Source organism: Rutidosis leptorrhynchoides, chromosome 2 (genome assembly GCF_046630445.1).
Source record: "Rutidosis leptorrhynchoides isolate AG116_Rl617_1_P2 chromosome 2, CSIRO_AGI_Rlap_v1, whole genome shotgun sequence".
NCBI lineage: Eukaryota > Viridiplantae > Streptophyta > Magnoliopsida > Asterales > Asteraceae > Rutidosis > Rutidosis leptorrhynchoides.
Genome location: NC_092334.1, coordinates 492,965,490 through 492,987,140, shown reverse-complemented (window position 1 = coordinate 492,987,140; position 21,651 = coordinate 492,965,490). Strand labels below are relative to the sequence as shown.

General features: G+C 33.7%; 1 pseudogene; it reads left to right on the top strand.

Moving 5' to 3' along the window:
• LOC139889472 (protein PAF1 homolog) overlaps positions 1 to 20,324 on the top strand; it is a 36,865-nt pseudogene extending 16,541 nt beyond the window's left edge.
• The last annotated feature ends 1,327 nt before the right edge of the window (positions 20,325 to 21,651 follow it).

The window sequence follows — 21,651 nt, the reverse complement described above, 5'->3', positions numbered from 1 at the left end:
ATGAAGCAATTGAGAAATTTATTGCTTATAAAAATGAAGTTGAGAATCAACTTGAACGGAAAATCAAGGCTGTCCGCAGTGATAGAGGTGGCGAATATGTTGCACCTTTTGCTGAATATTGTGCGCAAAGTGGCATTATACATGAATTCACTGCACCTTACTCACCCCAATCAAATGGCACTGCTGAAAGAAAGAATAGAACCTTGAAAGAAATGGTGAATGCCATGTTGGTGAGTTCGGGTGTAAGCCAGTCAATGTGGGGGGATGCCATCCTATCAGAAAACTATCTTTTAAATAAGATACCCCAAAAGAAAAAGGATGAAACCCCATACGAGTTATGGTGGAAACGAAAACCATCATATGAGTACCTCAAAGTGTGGGGGTGCCTAGCAAAGGTAGCTGTTCGACTACCTAAGGCACAAAAGATAGGGTCAAAGACTGTTGACTGCATATTTATTGAATATGCTGAACACAATACGGCTTATCGGTTCCTTGTGCATGAATCCAAGATTTCGGATATACATAAAGGTTCGATCATGGAATCGAGAAATGCTTCGTTCTTTGAAAATGTATTTCCGTGCATTGCGAATGAACATGTTGAAGTTGAGACACCTCATGAACAAGTTCATGAGGAACTAGTAGAATCTGAGGAAGAAGAGCTTGAGCTGAGACGAAGCAAAAGAGCAAGGACAGAAAAATCATTCGGTCCTGATTTTCACACTTACATGGTTGAAAATGAACCTACAACTTACCGCGAAGCGGTGTCTTCCTCTGAAGGACCTCAATGGAAGGAGGCCATTAAAAGTGAAATAGATTCTATTTTACAAAACCATACATGGGAGTTAGTGGATCTTCCTCCAGGATGCAAGCCACTAGGTTATCGGTGGATCTTCAAGAAGAAGTTAAAGCCAGATGGTACCATTGATAAGTATAATGCAAGGTTGGTGATCAAAGGTTATAGACAACGAGAAGGTCTAGATTACTTTGATACATATTCGCCGATAACACGAATAACCTCAATCAGGTTAGTACTTACCATTGTCGCCATTAGAAACTTGGAAGTACATCAAATGGATGTGAAAACCGCTTTCCTAAATGAAAATCTCGAAGAAGAGATTTACATGGAACAACATGCGGGGTTTAAAGCGCCTGGACAAGAAAGGAAAGTTTGTAAACTCGTTAAGTCCTTGTATGGACTAAAACAAGCTCCCAAACAATGGCACCAGAAGTTTGATCATGTCATGCTTGATTTAGGATTTAAGATCAATGAATGTGACAAGTGTGTTTATGTGAAAGACACACCAGATGGATATGTTATCCTTTGTCTATATGTAGATGATATGCTCATTGCTGGTAGTAATGAGAAGATGATTAAATCTACAAAAGACATGTTAAAATCGAAGTTTGACATGAAAGACATGGGTTTGGCAGATGTGATATTGGGAATAAAAATCACACGAACCCAAAGTGGACTTGTTCTAAGTCAAACCCATTATGTGGATAAAATTCTTGAGAAGTTCAATGCAAATGACTCTAATGTAGCTAGAACTCCCATTGACACGAGTCAACATCTAGCTAAGAACAGAGGAGAACCTGTTAACCAATTAGAGTACTCAAGAATTGTTGGCAGCTTAATGTATCTAATGAGTTGTACTCGACCCGACTTAGCATATGCTGTAAGCAAGCTAAGTAGATACACGAGTAATCCAAGTACGTCTCACTGGAGGTGTATGACAAGGTTACTCCGGTACTTAAGATACACTAGGGATTACGGGCTGCATTATAATAGATATCCTGCAGTGATCGAAGGTCATTGTGATGCAAACTGGATATCTGATACAAATGATTCCAGAGCAACAAGTGGATATGTATTCACACTTGGAGGTGCTGCTATATCGTGGAAATCGTCTAAACAAACGGTTATTGCTAGATCCACGATGGAATCAGAATTCGTCGCTTTAGACAAAGCTGGTGAAGAGACAGAATGGCTACGTCAATTCGTTGAAGATATACCAAGATGGCCTAAGCCGGTGTCGGCCATAAGTATACATTGTGATAGCCAATCGGCGATTGGTAGAGCTCATAGCACAATGTATAATGGTAAGAATAGACATATACGACGTAGACATAATACAGTACGACAACTAATCTCTACAGGAATTATCACTATTGACTATGTGAAGTCAAAGGATAATATTGCGGATCCGCTGACAAAAGGCTTAAGCAGAGAGTTAGTGTGTAAGTCGTGTGTGGGAATGGGACTAAAGCCCATGAAAGGCTAAGTTTATATGAAGGAAAACCTAACTCAGTTGACTGGAGATCCCAAGATCTGAGTTCAATAGGACAACCTACTTGTATGAACTGGCGAAGTCACTGTGAGGGAGTTAATTACTAAACTAGCAACCCCTACACCTTTTAAAGGGAGTTTACTAATTAAGAGTAGACTTCCTAGTCCATTCCTAAAAGTGACAAGTAAGAGGATAAGCATATGGCTTTTAATGATTCAACTGAAATAACCATGCGTGTTTAATCAGTAGCCACGCTGTGGTGAATCACCTATGTGATAGAGAAGTGGGGTCGCTTCGAAGGGTATTGTTGGGGTACAATATTTGATAAGCTCTCGCAGAACCAGGCGAATGTTCATGACCATAACGAACATAACTATGAGGACTTGACTTTGTCAGGGAGAGTCTTGTGTGAAGCGTATTGTCGCCTACACAAACGGCAGACGAGTTCAAAGACATCGCCGTCTACTCAGAGCCAGTAGACTAAGTGTCACACCCCCAGTTAGGGCCTGGGTGAAATGTGACTTAATATCAAATCAACCAACATATTATAATATACGAGAACAATACTAAATGATAAAACAAACTTTATTGAGCACGCAGCGGAAAATGAAACGTAGTTACAATGATAGGAATAACAATAATGGAAATGTTCACATGCAGAAGTAATAAATGCGATATCTCTTGATCCTATGTCCAAGTAACATCACATAAGCAGTAAGTATAAGAGCTTGAATCAAACAGCACCTGAGACAAAACATGCTAAAGTGTCAACCAAAAGGTTGAGTGAAGTTCATAGGTTTAACAAATAAGTTTGACCGTTTGTTTTAGACCACAAGATTTAATTTGTAAGGTTGATCTCCCGCAGGATCAAAAAGTTATGCCAGTGCGTGATATTTAGACTAAACGTTCAAGTTTGCCCCATGACAAGTTAGTTCTACTTGTCGGTTTAATTTCATTATCAAGCAATACAAAGATAACATCAAATGTATCGGGGACGTTACTCCCGATAGGCCTACCCCCAATAACTAAGCATGCCGCAGCACCTAAAAATATCACTGTAGGGACTTAGTCGGACATAGCCGGGTATAGCATAGTTTTAGTTGGTACTTGTGTCTAAATTGTAAATAGTAAAAGCAGCATGTGTCTCACCCCAATAAGTATAAAAAGTAAATTGAGCTCAAGTAAAGTGGGGCTATAAAAATCACCTTAGTAATTCGATGAAGTAAGGTAGTCCTTAAAGAGAATGTATGGATGATCGAAGCACAAGATAAGTCAACCTAAGAATAAGTTGAGAATAGTTTAGATGTTTTGCCCGTATGAAGATAAGTTTAAGTATTTTCGTGTGTAGTAAGTTTAAAGATTGTTTATCGTTTTGGAAAGGCTTTTGCATATTAGACAAGCTTCCAATCTACCCACTTTCAATTTAAAATGGACTTTTCAGGTCATTAGGTTTCTGAGCACTAGGATCCGTTAAATTGGTCAATCCAGACCCTCCACCTAAGACTTTCGAGCTTCCATCCACATCGAGAAAGTTTAAGATCTATACAAGTCTAATATACCGATCCAATATGTTTTTAGGTGTGTATAGGAATACAACACTTTAGTTATTTTACTTATAAGTGTTTCAATATATATAAATATTATATATATGTAAGGATACATATATATATTTATTTTAAATTTTGTTTTAGATCAATAATAGCATCAATTAATTATCTAATAATATTAACAAGTGTAATATTGATTTAATATCAGTAGGTAATATGTATAAAACATAATAAAAATTTTTATACACATTAATATTAAGTTTTGTGTATTAAATAACACTTTTTATTATTGTTTTAATAGCTAAAATGTAAATAAATAGGTAAACAAATTAAACATCACATTTTATATTTTTCTTATGTTCTACTGATCAAAATAAGCTTAAGAAAAATTTATAGATTTTTGTTATGGTGTTTAAGTATTTATTTTCCATTTTCCTTTCGGTTTGTAATAATACAAAGTTTATAAAGAATTAATTATTAAATAAACCAAATTAATTCAACCAATATTTTTTCTATGCTTATAATTTTACAACAAAGTCAGAAAAATTATTTATACATTTATATAAATAGTTTAACTATTTAATCATACTATTGTGTAGTTTTTAGTTTTAATAAAAAAAATTAAATAGAAATACATAACCATTAATTCTACAAATATTTTTATAACTTTATTAATAGTTATTAAGTAGTTTTTAATAGTTATCATGGTTAAAAACCTGCTGTAACATGTAATTTCATTTTATTATAAAAAACAGTTTAATCGGGTACTGTAGCGTTTTCAGAAGAAAATTCAAATTAAATATTAAACATGCGAATTTAATTATAAAAAAAATTTATAATTACCCTTACATATGATATAGAAAGCGACTAAAATAAAATTTTACAAAAAAATTCGTTTACTATTTAATAAAAATCATTTATGTATTTCGGTTTATAAAAAAAATCAGTTTTTGATTTTTAATAAATACTATTCCGACTTTATAATTCATGAAACTAATTTTTATAGACATTAGGATACTTAACACTAATTATCATGTATTTACATTTTTTATTAAAATTAATTTCGTATTTAATTAGTTTTTAACATAAAAACTAGCATAAAACTATATAAAAACTTAATAAAAACTATATAAATTAATTAGGGGACTTACAAAAAAATAGTTGCTGAGACTTGTTAGAGTTTCTTTCAAGTTGAGAGTGTGTTTTGAGGTGTGAGTTGAAATGAAACAAATGGGTGCTATTTATAGTGAAAATAAAGTTGATAAAATGAGTTTTATAATTTTTTTTTAGTCAACAATAGGTGGTACTAGTTTATACCTTATTTTTAGTCAACATAAGGATGTAATGGTTTAAGATTCTTTAGTCTCATTATTATTACTATTATTATTTTTACATTTACTACATTGATAAGTATTATTTTCTTTTTACTAATTCATGACTTGTATATATTTAGTTCCCAATTGTTTTATTATTTATATAAATGTCACTTTTTATTTATTACTTACAGGTTATTAGTTATAATATTACATAAATGCATAAATTTTAATTAGTAGCGAGTGTCGACTAACAGTTTATTATTTTCATCTTTTATTAACTTGTCAATTATTGCACAAAGTTAATTAATATGTTTTCTAACTCTTAACACTTAACAATTGTTGATTAAAGTTTGATCATTAAGTTTTAATTATATTGTTTGGGCATTTAATATTGAAAAAATATAGAATGGAAAAATGAGGGTCGTTATAGTACCTCCCCGTTATTGAAAACTTCGTCCCGAAGTTTTTAGGTAGTTTTCTCGTTTGCATCAGCAGTTGAGAAGAGATGGGGATATTTCCGTTTCATATGGTCTTTGCGTTCCCAGGTATATTCGGGGCCTCTACGCGAATTCCACCGGACTTTAACGATAGGTATATTGCTTTTACGCGTTTGTTTGACCTCTCCTTCCATGATTTCTATAGGTTCTTCAACGAAGTGCATTTGCTCATCAATGCGGACATCATCCAGAGGAATAACGAGTGTGTCATCGGCAAGACACCGTTTAAGATTTGAGACATGAAACACATCATGTACTTGACTAAGTTCGGTTGGCAGTTCTAATCGGTATGCCACGGGACCGACTCTTTCAGTGATTGTGAATGGTCCAACATATCGTGGACTGAGTTTACTTCGCTTACCGAAGCGGACAACACCTTTCCAAGGGGATACTTTCAACATGACTTTATCTCCAACTTGGTATTCGATGTCTTTTCGTTTCTTATTGGCATAGCTTTTCTGTCGGCTACGGGCAGTTTCTAAACGTTGCTTGATTTGAACAATCTTTTCGGTAGTTTCGTGAATAATTTCAGGACCAGTTAAATGTCTGTCCTCAAGTTCATCCCAACACAAAGGGGATCTACACTTCCGTCCATATAAAGCTTCAAAAGGTGCAGCCTTAATGCTGGAGTGATAACTGTTATTATAAGAAAATTCAACCAAAGGTAGATGTCTATCCCATCCTTTGCCGAAATCGATTGCACAAGCACGTAGCATATCCTCCATAGTTTGAATGGTTCGTTCACTTTGACCATCGGTTTGCGGATGATAAGCTGTACTCATGTCGAGTTGAGTTCCAAGAGCAGATTGTAAAGTTTTCCAAAATCTAGAAACAAATCGACTATCGCGATCAGAAATGATCGAGATAGGAACACCATGACGTGAGACGATTTCTTTAATATAAAGCTGTGCTAATCTATCCATCTTGTCGGTTTCCTTGATCGGTATGAAATGTGCAGATTTAGTAAGACGATCAACTACGACCCAAATAGTATCGTTACCGTTCGAAGTCTTAGGTAACTTAGTAACGAAGTCCATAGTGATACCTTCCCACTTCCACTGCGGAATGTCGGGTTGTGTCAACAGACCAGAAGGCTTTTGATGTTCGGCCTTGACTTTCAAACAAGTGAGACACTTACTAACATAAGTAGCAATATCGGCTTTCATGTTAGGCCACCAGTAGAATTCCTTCACATCGTGATACATCTTACTGGAACCGGGATGGATAGAATATCTAGTCTTATGTGCTTCATCCAAGACTAGTTCGCGAAGATTACCAAAACGAGGAACCCAGATTCTATTACCAAAGTACCGTGTACCATTAGCTTTCACTTGAAGTTGGTTCTCAAAACCAATAGGTCCTTCACCTTCGATAAGTGTCGGTCTAATAGCTTCCAATTGAGCTTCACAGATTCGTGAAATAAGATTCGATTTGATTTTTAGGTTTAAAGCACGAACACGTTTAATATCGTCTTTTCGACTAAGGGCATCGGCAACTACATTCGCCTTGCCAGGATGATATTTCAGCTCACAATAATAATCGTTCAATGTCTCGAGCCATCGACTTTGCCTCATATTCAGCTGTTTTTGATCAAAGATGTGTCGAAGACTTTTATGGTCAGTGTACACCGTAAAGTGATTACCATAGAGATAATGTCTCCATATCTTTAATGCAAATACCACGGCACCTAACTCTAGGTCATGTGTGGTATAGTTTACTTCATGTTTCTTCAACTGTCTAGATGCATAGGCGATAACCTTCTCTCGTTGCATTAAAACACAACCAAAGCCATGCTTTGAGGCATCGCAGTAAACAACAAAGTCGTCGGTACCTTCAGGTAAAGAAAGAATCGGGGCTGTGGTCAACTTCTCCTTCAGAATCTTGAAAGCAGATTCCTGTTCTTCGGACCACTCAAATTTCTTCTCTTTTTGAGTCAGCTTTGTAAGAGGTTTGGCAATGAGAGAAAAATCTTTTATAAACCTTCGATAGTAACCGGCAAGTCCCAAAAATTGACGAATATGCTTTGCAGTCTTTGGTATCTCCCAGTTCTGAATAGCAGTAATCTTAGCTGGATCGACATGTATTCCGTTTCTATCAACAACATGTCCGAGAAATTGTACGGTTTTGAGCCAAAACTCGCACTTAGAAAATTTAGCATAAAGTTGTTCCTTTCGTAAGAGTTCAAGAATCATGCGCAAATGTTGCTCATGCTCTTTCTCATTCTTCGAATAGATCAAGATGTCGTCAATGAATACGATGACAAATTTGTCAAGATACGGTTTACAAACACGATTCATGAGGTCCATGAACACGGCAGGAGCATTAGTTAAACCAAAAGGCATGACACAGAATTCATAGTGCCCATAACGAGTGCGAAAAGCAGTCTTAGGAATATCGGATTCCTTGACCTTGAGTTGGTGATAACCGGATCTTAAATCAATCTTTGAATAAACACTTTACCCTTGAAGTTGGTCAAATAGATCATCAATACGTGGCAACGGATAACGGTTCTTGATAGTAAGCTTGTTAAGTTCGCGGTAATCAATGCACATCCTTAATGTACCATCCTTCTTTTTAACAAACAGAATAGGAGCTCCCCAAGGGGACGAGCTTGGACGAATGAAACCTTTATCCAATAGTTCTTGGAGTTGGTTGGATAATTCCTTCATTTCGGAAGGTGCTAAACGGTATGGTGCTTTAGCAACAGGAGCAGCACCAGGAGTTAAATCAATTTGGAATTCAACTTGTCGAGGAGGTGGAATACCCGGAAGATCTTCGGGAAACACATCGGGAAAGTCTTTAACTACTGGTACATCTTCAATTCGCTTCTCTTTCGATTCAATCAGATTAACGTGGGCTAGAATAGCTGGATAACCTTTCATAAGGTATTTGCGGGTTTTAATACAGGAGATAATATTGAGATTGGAACCACTCTTTTTACCTTGGATAATAAGAGTCTCTCCATTTCCTAATGGAACATGAACGGTTTTATCGTAACACATGATCGCAGCTCTTAATGGACCTAACCAATCCATTCCAACTACGACATCGAAACTTCCTAGCTCGACCGGCAAAAGGTCTATCTTAAATTCTTTGCTGGCTAAGATTAGGTTGCAGTTTTTATAAATTTTATCAACTTTCATGATCTTTCCATTGGCTACTTCTACTAATCGTTTAGTTTCTAAGGGTTGAGGCTTTTCAGTAAATAGGGTACAAAATTCATTAGATACGTAACTTCGGTCGGCACCAGTATCGAATAAAATAGTTGCGTAGCAATTATTGACGAGATACGTAAACGTGATGACCTCATCTTCATCTCGGGCTTCAGCAGCAGTAATAACAAATGCACGACCCTTTGCAGCAGTAGTATTGGCTCCAGTAGCAGGATTATCTCTCTTCTTAGGGCAATTTGGACTAATGTGTCCCTTTTCCCCACAAGTATAACAAGTAGGAGGAGCTTTGGCAGGAACAATAGATTTATTCTTTGGAGGAGTCCTACACGTCTTAGCTACGTGTCCCACTTTCTTACACAACGAACAAGTGGCAGTGCACTGCCCCGGGTGATGCCTTTCATAACGAACACAAAAAGGATAAGTGCCCTTATAATTCGTCCTTGTACTATCCATAAGCTTTTTACTAACATTCTGAGTTGAACCTTGAGACGGCTCAAACTTCCTCTTACCATCATTACCCTTGGTTTCAACTTTCTTATTGGCCGACGCCCTTCTTCTCTTGGCCAACATGAGATTTTGTGCCATGAGAATCACAGCATCCAAAGTAACCTTCTCAGCAGCAATAACATTCCCTTGAACATCCTCGGGAAGACCTTCAATATACCGCTCAATTCTTCTAGCTTCAGTAGGAAACATTTCAGGACATAGAGTAGAAAGCTCCAGATAACGATTGGTATAATTCTCAATGTCAGTACCCTTGACCCTGAGTTCCCAGAACTCAGCTTCAAGCTTCTGAACTTGACTCCTTGGGCAGAATTTGTTGACCATCATACTTTTGAGTTCGTCCCATGGAATTGCATTAGCATTATCAATTCCTACGGACTTGGCATAAGCAGTCCACCAAGTTAAAGCATTACCACCCAACGAGCTAGTGGCATACTTTACTCGATCATCATCACCACAGTTGCAAATACGGAAAATAGATTCCATCTTTTCGAACCAACGAACTAGTTCGACAGCTTCTTCGTTTCCCTTAAAAGCGGGAGGGTGACAGTTTGTAAAGTCCTTGTAGGAACAAGGTTTTGGTTGAGTATTAGCATGATTAGCTTGGGCGTTGCCTTGGGCAGCAGCGAGTAACTGTTGGAATTGCTCAGTAGTTAACACAACGTTGTTAACGGTAGGTGCAGCTGAACGAACCATGATGTCACTACATAAAAGTGAACATATGTTTGATAAGTTTAACAAGTTATAAGTTTGAGTAATCACAAGTATGAATAAACTAAAGTATTGATATCGCATGATATTAATAAAAAACTTTATATTATTAGAACGAGGCATTAAATAAGCCTTTATTACACGATTCGGAAATAGAAATTGTTTAAGGCACAGCCTTTACATAGATGGAAAATAGGAAAAATAACTAGGAAATATTAAGATTGAAGTAGTCTTCATATTTCGTCTCCAACCTTCTTCATAAACTCCTCAACTTTCTCATTTTTCGTCTTTTGTTTCTCATAGAGATACTCGAAGTTGTCATAAAGGTTGGTAACACGACTGTTTACGGCATTAGTGTTGTACTCTCTTATGGCAAGTTGTTCGTCGACTCGACCTTTCTCCATTTTCATTCGGACATCAACATCCTCCTTGAGGTAAGCAAGTGATTGCTTTCCCCAGCGAGTGTTGCGTTCTTCCTCGCACTTTAGCATCAGCAACTCCTTTCTTAGCTCGACGTTTTCTTTCATAAGTTTCTTCATTCGACGATCCACTCTTTCCATGTGGCGAAGTAGACCTCCAATGTTTCTCTCGGTATCGTTTCGTAATCTCATGATTTCATACTTAGGACCATCATAAAAAGGAGATCGGGCTCTCTTCCTTGATGGACCAACTTCTTCATGCCGTTTTCCCTTATCTTGGGTTCTCGGAGTTGGGTAGTATTGAGGAGACCCATGTGAATCTAAAATAGTATTCGGGCTATAATTCAGCGGTGGTGAAGCAGGACTATAAAGAGGACTTCGAACTGGTCTCGAAGTTGAAGAGTGTCCAACACCTACTTCGGTGGTAGGGTTATGAGTTGCTTTGTTGGGCTTGTTAACGTTTGAGCTTGACATCCTATCATTAGGAAAGAGACCTTGATTAGAATCTTTGAGTCAAGTTTATTAAAGCATAATTGTTAAGATTATACGACAATCCTAAGTGCTTTAAGTCTAAGGCAGGAAAGGTTATAGTTTCCTAGATTGCTAAGGCACCCTAGCTAACAAGTAAGGCACACATAAAAATGCAATCCTGGTTCTCTATAACAGCCTGGTTTGCTCTGATACCAATCTGTCACACCCCCAGTTAGGGCCTGGGTGAAATGTGACTTAATATCAAATCAACCAACATATTATAATATACGAGAACAATACTAAATGATAAAACAAACTTTATTGAGCACGCAGCGGAAAATGAAACGTAGTTACAATGATAGGAATAACAATAATGGAAATGTTCACATGCAGAAGTAATAAATGCGATATCTCTTGATCCTATGTCCAAGTAATATCACATAAGCAGTAAGTATAAGAGCTTGAATCAAACAGCACCTGAGACAAAACATGCTAAAGTGTCAACCAAAAGGTTGAGTGAAGTTCATAGGTTTAACAAATAAGTTTGACCGTTTGTTTTAGACCACAAGATTTAATTTGTAAGGTTGATCTCCCGCAGGATCAAAAAGTTATGCCAGTGCGTGATATTTAGACTAAACGTTCAAGTTTGCCCCATGACAAGTTAGTTCTACTTGTCGGTTTAATTTCATTATCAAGCAATACAAAGATAACATCAAATGTATCGGGGACGTTACTCCCGATAGGCCTATCCCCAATAACTAAGCATGCCGCAGCACCTAAAAATATCACTGTAGGGACTTAGTCGGACATAGCCGGGTATAGCATAGTTTTAGTTGGTACTTGTGTCTAAATTGTAAATAGTAAAAGCAGCATGTGTCTCACCCCAATAAGTATAAAAAGTAAATTGAGCTCAAGTAAAGTGGGGCTATAAAAATCACCTTAGTAATTCGATGAAGTAAGGTAGTCCTTAAAGAGAATGTATGGATGATCGAAGCACAAGATAAGTCAACCTAAGAATAAGTTGAGAATAGTTTAGATGTTTTGCCCGTATGAAGATAAGTTTAAGTATTTTCGTGTGTAGTAAGTTTAAAGATTGTTTATCGTTTTGGAAAGGCTTTTGCATATTAGACAAGCTTCCAATCTACCCACTTTCAATTTAAAATGGACTTTTCAGGTCATTAGGTTTCTGAGCACTAGGATCCGTTAAATTGGTCAATCCAGACCCTCCACCTAAGACTTTCGAGCTTCCATCCACATCGAGAAAGTTTAAGATCTATACAAGTCTAATATACCGATCCAATATGTTTTTAGGTGTGTATAGGAATACAACACTTTAGTTATTTTACTTATAAGTGTTTCAATATATATAAATATTATATATATGTAAGGATACATATATATATTTATTTTAAATTTTGTTTTAGATCAATAATAGCATCAATTAATTATCTAATAATATTAACAAGTGTAATATTGATTTAATATCAGTAGGTAATATGTATAAAACATAATAAAAATTTTTATACACATTAATATTAAGTTTTGTGTATTAAATAACACTTTTTATTATTGTTTTAATAGCTAAAATGTAAATAAATAGGTAAACAAATTAAACATCACATTTTATATTTTTCTTATGTTCTACTGATCAAAATAAGCTTAAGAAAAATTTATAGATTTTTGTTATGGTGTTTAAGTATTTATTTTCCATTTTCCTTTCGGTTTGTAATAATACAAAGTTTATAAAGAATTAATTATTAAATGAACCAAATTAATTCAACCAATATTTTTTCTATGCTTATAATGTTACAACAAAGTCAGAAAAATTATTTATACATTTATATAAATAGTTTAACTATTTAATCATACTATTGTGTAGTTTTTAGTTTTAATAAAAAAAATTAAATAGAAATACATAACCATTAATTCTACAAATATTTTTATAAATTTATTAATAGTTATTAAGTAGTTTTTAATAGTTATCATGGTTAAAAACCTGCTGTAACATGTAATTTCATTTTATTATAAAAAAACAGTTTAATCGGGTACTGTAGCGTTTTCAGAAGAAAATTCAAATTAAATATTAAACATGCGAATTTAATTATAAAAAAAATTTATAATTACCCTTACATATGATATAGCAAGCGACTAAAATAAAATTTTACAAAAAAATTCGTTTACTATTTAATAAAAATCATTTATGTATTTCGGTTTATAAAAAAAATCAGTTTTTGATTTTTAATAAATACTATTCCGACTTTATAATTCATGAAACTAATTTTTATAGACATTAGGATACTTAACACTAATTATCATGTATTTACATTTTTTATTAAAATTAATTTCGTATTTAATTAGTTTTTAACATAAAAACTAGCATAAAACTATATAAAAACTTAATAAAAACTATATAAATTAATTAGGGGACTTACAAAAAAATAGTTGCTGAGACTTGGGAGAGTTTCTTTCAAGTTGAGAGTGTGTTTTGAGGTGTGAGTTGAAATGAAACAAATGGGTGCTATTTATAGTGAAAATAAAGTTGATAAAATGAGTTTTATAATTTTTTTTTAGTCAACAATAGGTGGTACTAGTTTATACCTTATTTTTAGTCAACATAAGGATGTAATGGTTTAAGATTCTTTAGTCTCATTATTATTACTATTATTATTTTTACATTTACTACATTGATAAGTATTATTTTCTTTTTACTAATTCATGACTTGTATATATTTAGTTCCCAATTGTTTTATTATTTATATAAATGTCACTTTTTATTTATTACTTACAGGTTATTAGTTATAATATTACATAAATGCATAAATTTTAATTAGTAGCGAGTGTCGACTAACAGTTTATTATTTTCATCTTTTATTAACTTGTCAATTATTGCACAAAGTTAATTAATATGTTTTCTAACTCTTAACACTTAACAATTGTTGATTAAAGTTTGATCATTAACTTTTAATTATATTGTTTGGGCATTTAATATTGAAAAAATATAGAATGGAAAAATGAGGGTCGTTATACTAAGTGCGTTTCATAAGCGAAGGTTCAAAGGGTAACACCTACCTATCGTATGCAAGATTCAACTGCTGAAATTTAATCGGAAGATTGTTGTTTCTGAGAGCGATCTCCATTCATGTGGGGGATTGTTGGAAATTTTGGTAAAACAAATGGGTTTTACAAACTTTGAACACATATTAATATATCATAACGTAATATATATTAGTAGATATTTAGTGGGTTTTTGTAGTCCTTGATGAGGACTTTAAAACAAGCTAAAGTGTGTCCAAAACGGATCAAATGTAAATGAGATATCGAATCTCAAAGATGCGTGTGTGGTACAATGTGGTCAGTTTTCTTTTTGTTGTAAGTTCGATTACAGTCATGACCCATTACAACTTCACTTATTGGTTATGTCACTAGAATGATTAAATGATTTGTTTAAGAATTACTCTTAACATCAAATCATTAGTGACAATAATTGAATATTATAATAAGTGTTAGGTGTTACCAATTGTTGATTGTTTTCTATATAAGGGATCTTGGGGTACATAATGACATACACCCAAACATAAAAAACATAAAGAAAACACACACTCACACAAGTGCTAAAGCTTTCCTTCTCAGTTCAACTTGGTATCTACTTACGACGAATTTTCAGGCAAGTTCAAGTTCGGCAGTACGCTGCTTCGAACCGGTGTACCCTGGGAACAGACGAAGAATCTGTTTAAGGTAATTGTGTCAAACACAAGCCCGGTTCAACCCTTAAATTCGGTTTGATCGTTTTACGTTTCAGTTTCTGATTATATTTATAGTATGTTCCTATATGAATATTATGAATATGAATATTATGCTTAAGGTAATCTGTTGCAATGTGTTTATGTGTTTCCAGTTTCACATATATACAGTTTCATATATATATATATATATATATATATATATATATATATATATATATATATATATATATATATATATATATATATATATATATATATATATATCATTTATTGCCATTAATTTGTTTTGTACATTGTGATAGATAAATAAAAGATCTATTAGATGTTAACAAAATATAAAGAATACGTAGGAAGTAATCACTACTACATTCCGGCAGAGGCGTAGCTATGTAGAGCCCAGGGTGGGCACGGGACACCACTGAAATACGCGATATAGTGGAAATTTTTTTGAGTTTTTAACTTGTGACACCAATGAATAGTGTAAATTTTTTTGAGTGACACCACTGAAATAAGACATCTAGTAGAATTTTTTTTGAATTTTAACCGGTGACACCACTGACCACCAATCCTGGCTCGCCCCTGCATTCCGGCACAATTAGACGTGTGGAAAAACCTTTTTAGACGTGTTGAACAACACGTCTACATGTGACGGATTCAATTGAGTGGTGACATATAGTGCGGTTCAAGGAACCGCTCTAAACTCTCAAGTAGACGTGTTGTCAAATCGTTACATTAGGCTGTTCCGTTATGTCTTTTAGACGTGTTCCGTTATTTACAATTAGACGTGTTCCGTTAGTTGCAATTAGACGTGTTCCGTTAGTTGCAATTAGACGTGTTCCGTTATGTTCCGTTAGTTGCAATTAGACGTGTTCATCTTGCAATTAGACGTGTTCTCGGTAATTGTTAACCATAGTTAAAATCTTAAATATTTCATATAATATCCACCAAATACCAGATAATTCTCTAGAGCCAAATAAATTAAAATATCAAATATGTCAAATAATACAAACAAAATACCAAATGCACTAAATATACCAAATCAAATTTACTACAAAACCAAACTATATATATAAATATGATATGTATAAGTATCTTTAAAGTATTTACAAAAAAAATTCTTAGATGTAATTTACAATAAAGGAAACTCTAAACTAAAAAACACAACTATAAGGTAGATATAGTTGTTCTTTAGCACTCATCCAACATGCCTTTACCTCTACCTCTACCTCTACCTCTACTCTAGCTGCAGAATCTCATCTAAACCTTTACCTCTAGCAGCCGCAGTCTAACAAATCAACAACATCCTCCAGAATTCTGCAACTCATTAATCTCAACACCTGTACAATTAAGTACATCTTTAAAATTTATATTTAGGGTTTATAGTACTTTTACTCGATCATTCTTAACATATGTATTCTTCGTATCCAAAAATGAGTTTGATTCCTTCTTATAGCATACAATGGTTAGTTTTGTTGCTGGTACTTATGCGAAACTAGCCGGTCCTTGCTTAACGAACCAACACAGTATTATAACCAATCTACCTTAAACATAAATCATGAACTCCATATCGAAACCTAAGTGGCTGTCAAACAAAAAAATAATCAACTGAAAATTAAATATGGTACAAAACTAAAGATGTACTTACAGAGATACATGGTGTGATTTCAGCGAGTAGCACAATTGCGCACAGCAGAATGTGAACGAAAGAACAATAAGAACATGAATCTATACTTTGAATCAACCAAATATCATGAAATCAACCAAATATAGAAAGGTTGATAATAACTGATAACTTACTTGCAAATGACTTTTCACTACATCATTAGTGAGATCATCAGCAGGCATAAGCTCTCGAATTTTCGTAGCGGTGCCTACTGCAATAATATCAGAACCAAACTTAATTTAGAATTACAAAATTAAATGTGTTTGATAGTTTGAATAAATTGACACGATATGTTCTAAATTGAATCTCTAATCGTAGTATGCTTCATAACCTTGCAATTTGTAATTCATGTTTTATAAAAACTGCATCATTTGACAAGAATTTAAATACACTTCCATAGGTTTTCAATTTAGTACCAAATGGCTTGCATCAAATACGTTGGCTTGGCATAATTCATCATCACGATTGTGCAAAGTATATGCAAACACATTATAAACGAATTCAAATCGGACTGATTAAGCAATATAATTCAACATATGACAAAATCTAATTTGTAAAACTGAATCACATTCCAGAGCACTTGTAATGATTTTAGGTCACCATCTCGAGACCAAGAGCAAAACCCTAAGACTGTCAATTAGCGTCGATGGTGTTCGGTGTTCGTAGCCACTACAATTAACGAAATGAAAGGGCTAAATAACCACAAATCAAGTAATAATCAAACCCTAAAGTTGACCTAGAATCTAGTTGAACCCAAAGTCAGGAAATATGTTTGCCACGATTAAATTTTATGTAATCATATGTTCTTTGTCATCCACGTCGATTTAGTTTTCTCGAGTTTATGGGCACCATAAAAAGTATACTTCAATAGCCAACACTTTCTATTGTTGACAATATATATATATATATATATATATATATATATATATATATATACACACACACACACACACACACATTAAATTAAAAAGGCAATGAATTTACAAACAACAACAAAACTTACCTTTGATATTTGGTGAACCGCCATGTGACAAAGAAACATCATAAACTGCTGAAGCTAATCCATCTGAAATTCCAGAAATTCTCTTTAGGGCTTGTCTGCGTGACATGGAAGGGAGCGTACAGTTCCTACCAGTAGCACCACTACCGGAAGAATAGACAAAGCTATCGGTTATCTTCTTCTTCCTTTTCTTATGGGCCATAGTCTCAGCAAACAACTGTCAAATAACACAAAGGCCAAACTCAACACCGCGAAAATACGAACACAGCAAAACACAAACTCCAAAAACCAAATCGCCATCACACAATCATATATATTATCAATGGTAAAAAGGTAAGCAATCTAAAGAACAATAACAATTTATAAGGGACATGCAGTACCAAAACTTCAAGTAGAAAAGCAAATATATATAGCCTCACATTACCACAACTATATAACTATTTAAAACAACCATAAAAAAAACAACCTGAAGCACTCATGAACCAACTAACCACCAAAATAAGCTGGAAAGAAGCTGCAGAAATCAAGAGAAGGTACCTTATTATTCCAACAGACTGCAATATGATTCGAAGGTCAATAGTAGAACTGAAAGTGTAAGGGGAATGTGTTTGGTTTTTTACAGAATTCGAGTGAGTTCATTTATGTTGAACTTTCTCTCCAAAGTCCAAAGTGCTCCTCCTAAAACAAAAGAAAATAACAAACAGTTGGCATTAGGCAAGTTAAAGGAAAACATAATTACCTCCAATTCTAAGCAAGGAAAGTTAAGTTGTTAACCACTTTATAAAGAGCAAAACAACCCCTTAATACTTCAAAGCTGACAAATGACATGGTATTTCTCATAATCTGGACACAAATCTCTAACCTACCAAAGGCCATATATCAAGCATTCAATAAGAATTTTTTTTTTTTTTTTTTTTTTTTTTTTTTTTCCATTCAGAGCATGGCTTATATCATGAAACTACATAATTTGAACCAATCAACCATCTGAAGCACTAAATAAGGGGATTATTTTCTTGATATATTTGGCCAAAAAGACGCTAAATTCTTTTAGAATATCGACGGTTAAATATCGATGACATAAACACAAACACTTGGAGTGCATAACTAACTAAAAACGTTTTAGAAAGATGTTTTGATCCGTATTTCTTGTTGATAACTACATGTTCATAATTGTAAGAAATAAAGGAGCAACTCGTTACAGCAAAACATATAAAAATGTTTGACTTTACGTTGGCTAATGATATACAGATATAGATTACAATATCAAATATATGTCAAATAACAACAATAGTTGTTGGATGATATTTATCATACATTTTGCCTATTACGACATCAATTCGGTAACGTGAAATCAAATCAATCAGAACAAGTTTGTCAAGCAAATAACTTTAAGTTTCATGTAAGCCGCATAAACTGAAACTATCATCGACTTAATAAATTATAAAATATAAACCCTAACCTCTAAAATCACATCAATTTTCTGACCAAGAAATCAGAGCAACAAAACATTCCGTTCCTAATCGTCGAACCTAGTAGGTTGAGGACCTTTTAAACCGCCAATTTCACCTCTGGTAAAAAAAACAATTCATCGTCAATTTCACCAAGATAATTAGACGTGTTCGCATATTTGTTAGACAATTTGAGGTGTTCCTGGTAAAAGTTATTAAATGTTATTAGACGTGGTTACCAATTAGAGGTGTTATACTTATTTAGACGTGTCGTGGGTTTCTAATTAGACCTGTTGTTACTATTATTTAGACGTGTTCCGTGTGTGTTTTTTTTCTTCTAAAAACCTTAATTAGACGTGTTTCGTTTAATAAATTAGACGTGTTATGCATTGAACACGTCTAAATAAAGGGCTCTAAATGTAGTAGTGAATATTAGATCACAAATGGTAAGTCACAGCTTTTAATTACCGACTTATTTTGGTAGGTGGAATGATCAATTTGTAGTCGCAACTTTTGACGGGGGACCTACCGCTGATTCAGAAAGCTATAATAAAATGGACAAGTCTGTTCGAGAAGCACATGAATCTCAGGTAATAAGTTGGGCTACAAATAAAGTGTTTAAATTTGACAAATTGGTCCCTGTAATTGACTTTTTGTTCTATCGCAGGCCATTTTGAAAAGTTTTGTGACAAGCACCTCAGGTTCCGCTAAACCCGAAATTTTTTTGGCTTATATGGTTCCTACGGTTGGTGAGGTAAATTACAAATTAGCTCTTGTAAAGTCAAATTTTAAAAAAGAAGAGTTACTAGCATGTTATTATCTTCTTTTTTTTCTCTGGTAACATAGGTATCTAACATTTTTTAACTGACTATCTATATTTATTCTAGCCCTTACATTTAATGCATACTGACTTACTGGTTTCAGTTATCCAAGGATATGTATGATGAAAACGAAGTTATTTCTTACACATGGGTTCGCGAGTATCACTGGGATGTACGTAACAAATATTGCTTCTTTTTTTTTAAAAAACATAAAAAATGTTAGGGCGTTCTGCAACAGAAACTGATGTGGCCTAATTTGGCAGGTTCGGGGTGAGGATGCAAATGATCCTACAAATTACCTTGTGACGTTTGGTGGATCCGAGGCTCGCTACATGGTAAAATAAATTTATCGAAATCTAAACTTTGTTACAATATATGTATCATATCGTGTGTTAATTCCTAATTGTTTGTTACACAGCCTCTGCCGACAAAACTAATGTTAACGAAAAAGAGAGCGAGGGAAGGAAAAACAACTGATGAAGTTGAACATTTCCCGGTACCAAGAAGTGTTACCGTAAGACAAAGACCAGCCGTTTCAGTACAGATGAATGAAACAGAGGTAGGTTTGCGCAAATGATATGTTATGCTTGATGTTTCTCGTTCCGTGTTTTATAATTTTGTATGGTTTATTCAGAGGAGTTCAAATTTTAGGCGTCATGCACAAATGGAGATCGAGGATGAACAAGAAGCATGGAAGTATGTATGATACATAATAAACATGGGATACACACAAAATACAGTTGTTTAGGAATGGATATAGTTTTTTTTTTTTTTTTTTTTTTTTTTGGGCATTACAATTTTTTTTGTGTTGGATGTTGTAATTTGGCAATGTTTAAAAAGGTGTACATTAAGCAGATGCATTTTTAGAGGGACAGATAGAAGCATGGAAGTTAGCCATTTTAGTGGGATACCTAATGTGATTTATTTATAAATAAACTAATAACCGTGATCACATATATTAATCTATATGCTACAAGCATGGAAGTTAGCCATTTAAGATTTGGGTTTCCTTTTTGTTTTGTCGTGCTTGCTTCTCGAGGTCTAGCTACAAATGTACAAGTGCAGCTCGATCAAGTCAAACTTTTATCAAATTCAGGCTCGTGATCGAGTTTATTAACCGAGCTTGAAATATGTTTCATATGAGCAACTAATGTATATTTGTATAAATATAAATACAGAATCTGAAGTTTGCAAATGACATTATGTTGTTGATGTTTTCTGAAAAGAACTTGACTTGAGCTCATATTTCCATCTATCTAATCTCGACTTTGATATATTGACATTTCGGTATTGTGGAATTATATCAATTTGTATTTTGATTTGAAAACTAGTGAAATGACCCGTGGAACCACGGGTTTGGTTAAACGAAATAGTTTAATGAAATGTTTTTAGAAATTAAGTGAATGTAAATGTTAAAGTCGTTTAGTTTAATGACCCGTAAAACCACGAATTCTGACTAAGAAACTTGTCGTTGTTTTTATAAACATATAGATACATGTATTTTCACATACATATGTAAAGTAATTAATCCCGTAAAGAGAATCAATATTTGAATATTAATAATATAATAATAATTATTATAATTATAATAATAATAATTAATAATAATAATAATAATAATAATAATAATAATAATAATAATAATAATAATAATAATAAAATTTGCTTAAAAATTGAGTATTTATATTTTTAATAATAATTATAACTAATAATAAATGCCTTTATATCTTAATCATAATAATTAAATTATAATTAATTGTAAAAATTAACTTTTAATTGTAAATTAAATTGATTTATGATGTCATTCAAGTGGGTTAGATTTTTTTCTATTTTTATTTTGATTTTTTTCAATGAAGAAAAATGACTATTTATGATGTCATCATTATAGCCTTTTAATATTAACTATAGATAAGCGTGTGTTGAAATAAGTCTTTGCATGTCATACTAATTTTAATCTTCGTTATGCCCGCTATGATTTGTCTTAGTCGTATTCCATTTTTCTTTCTTATATGACAGGTGACCAATTGGGAGTTAAGGGAAGAGTGTAGAG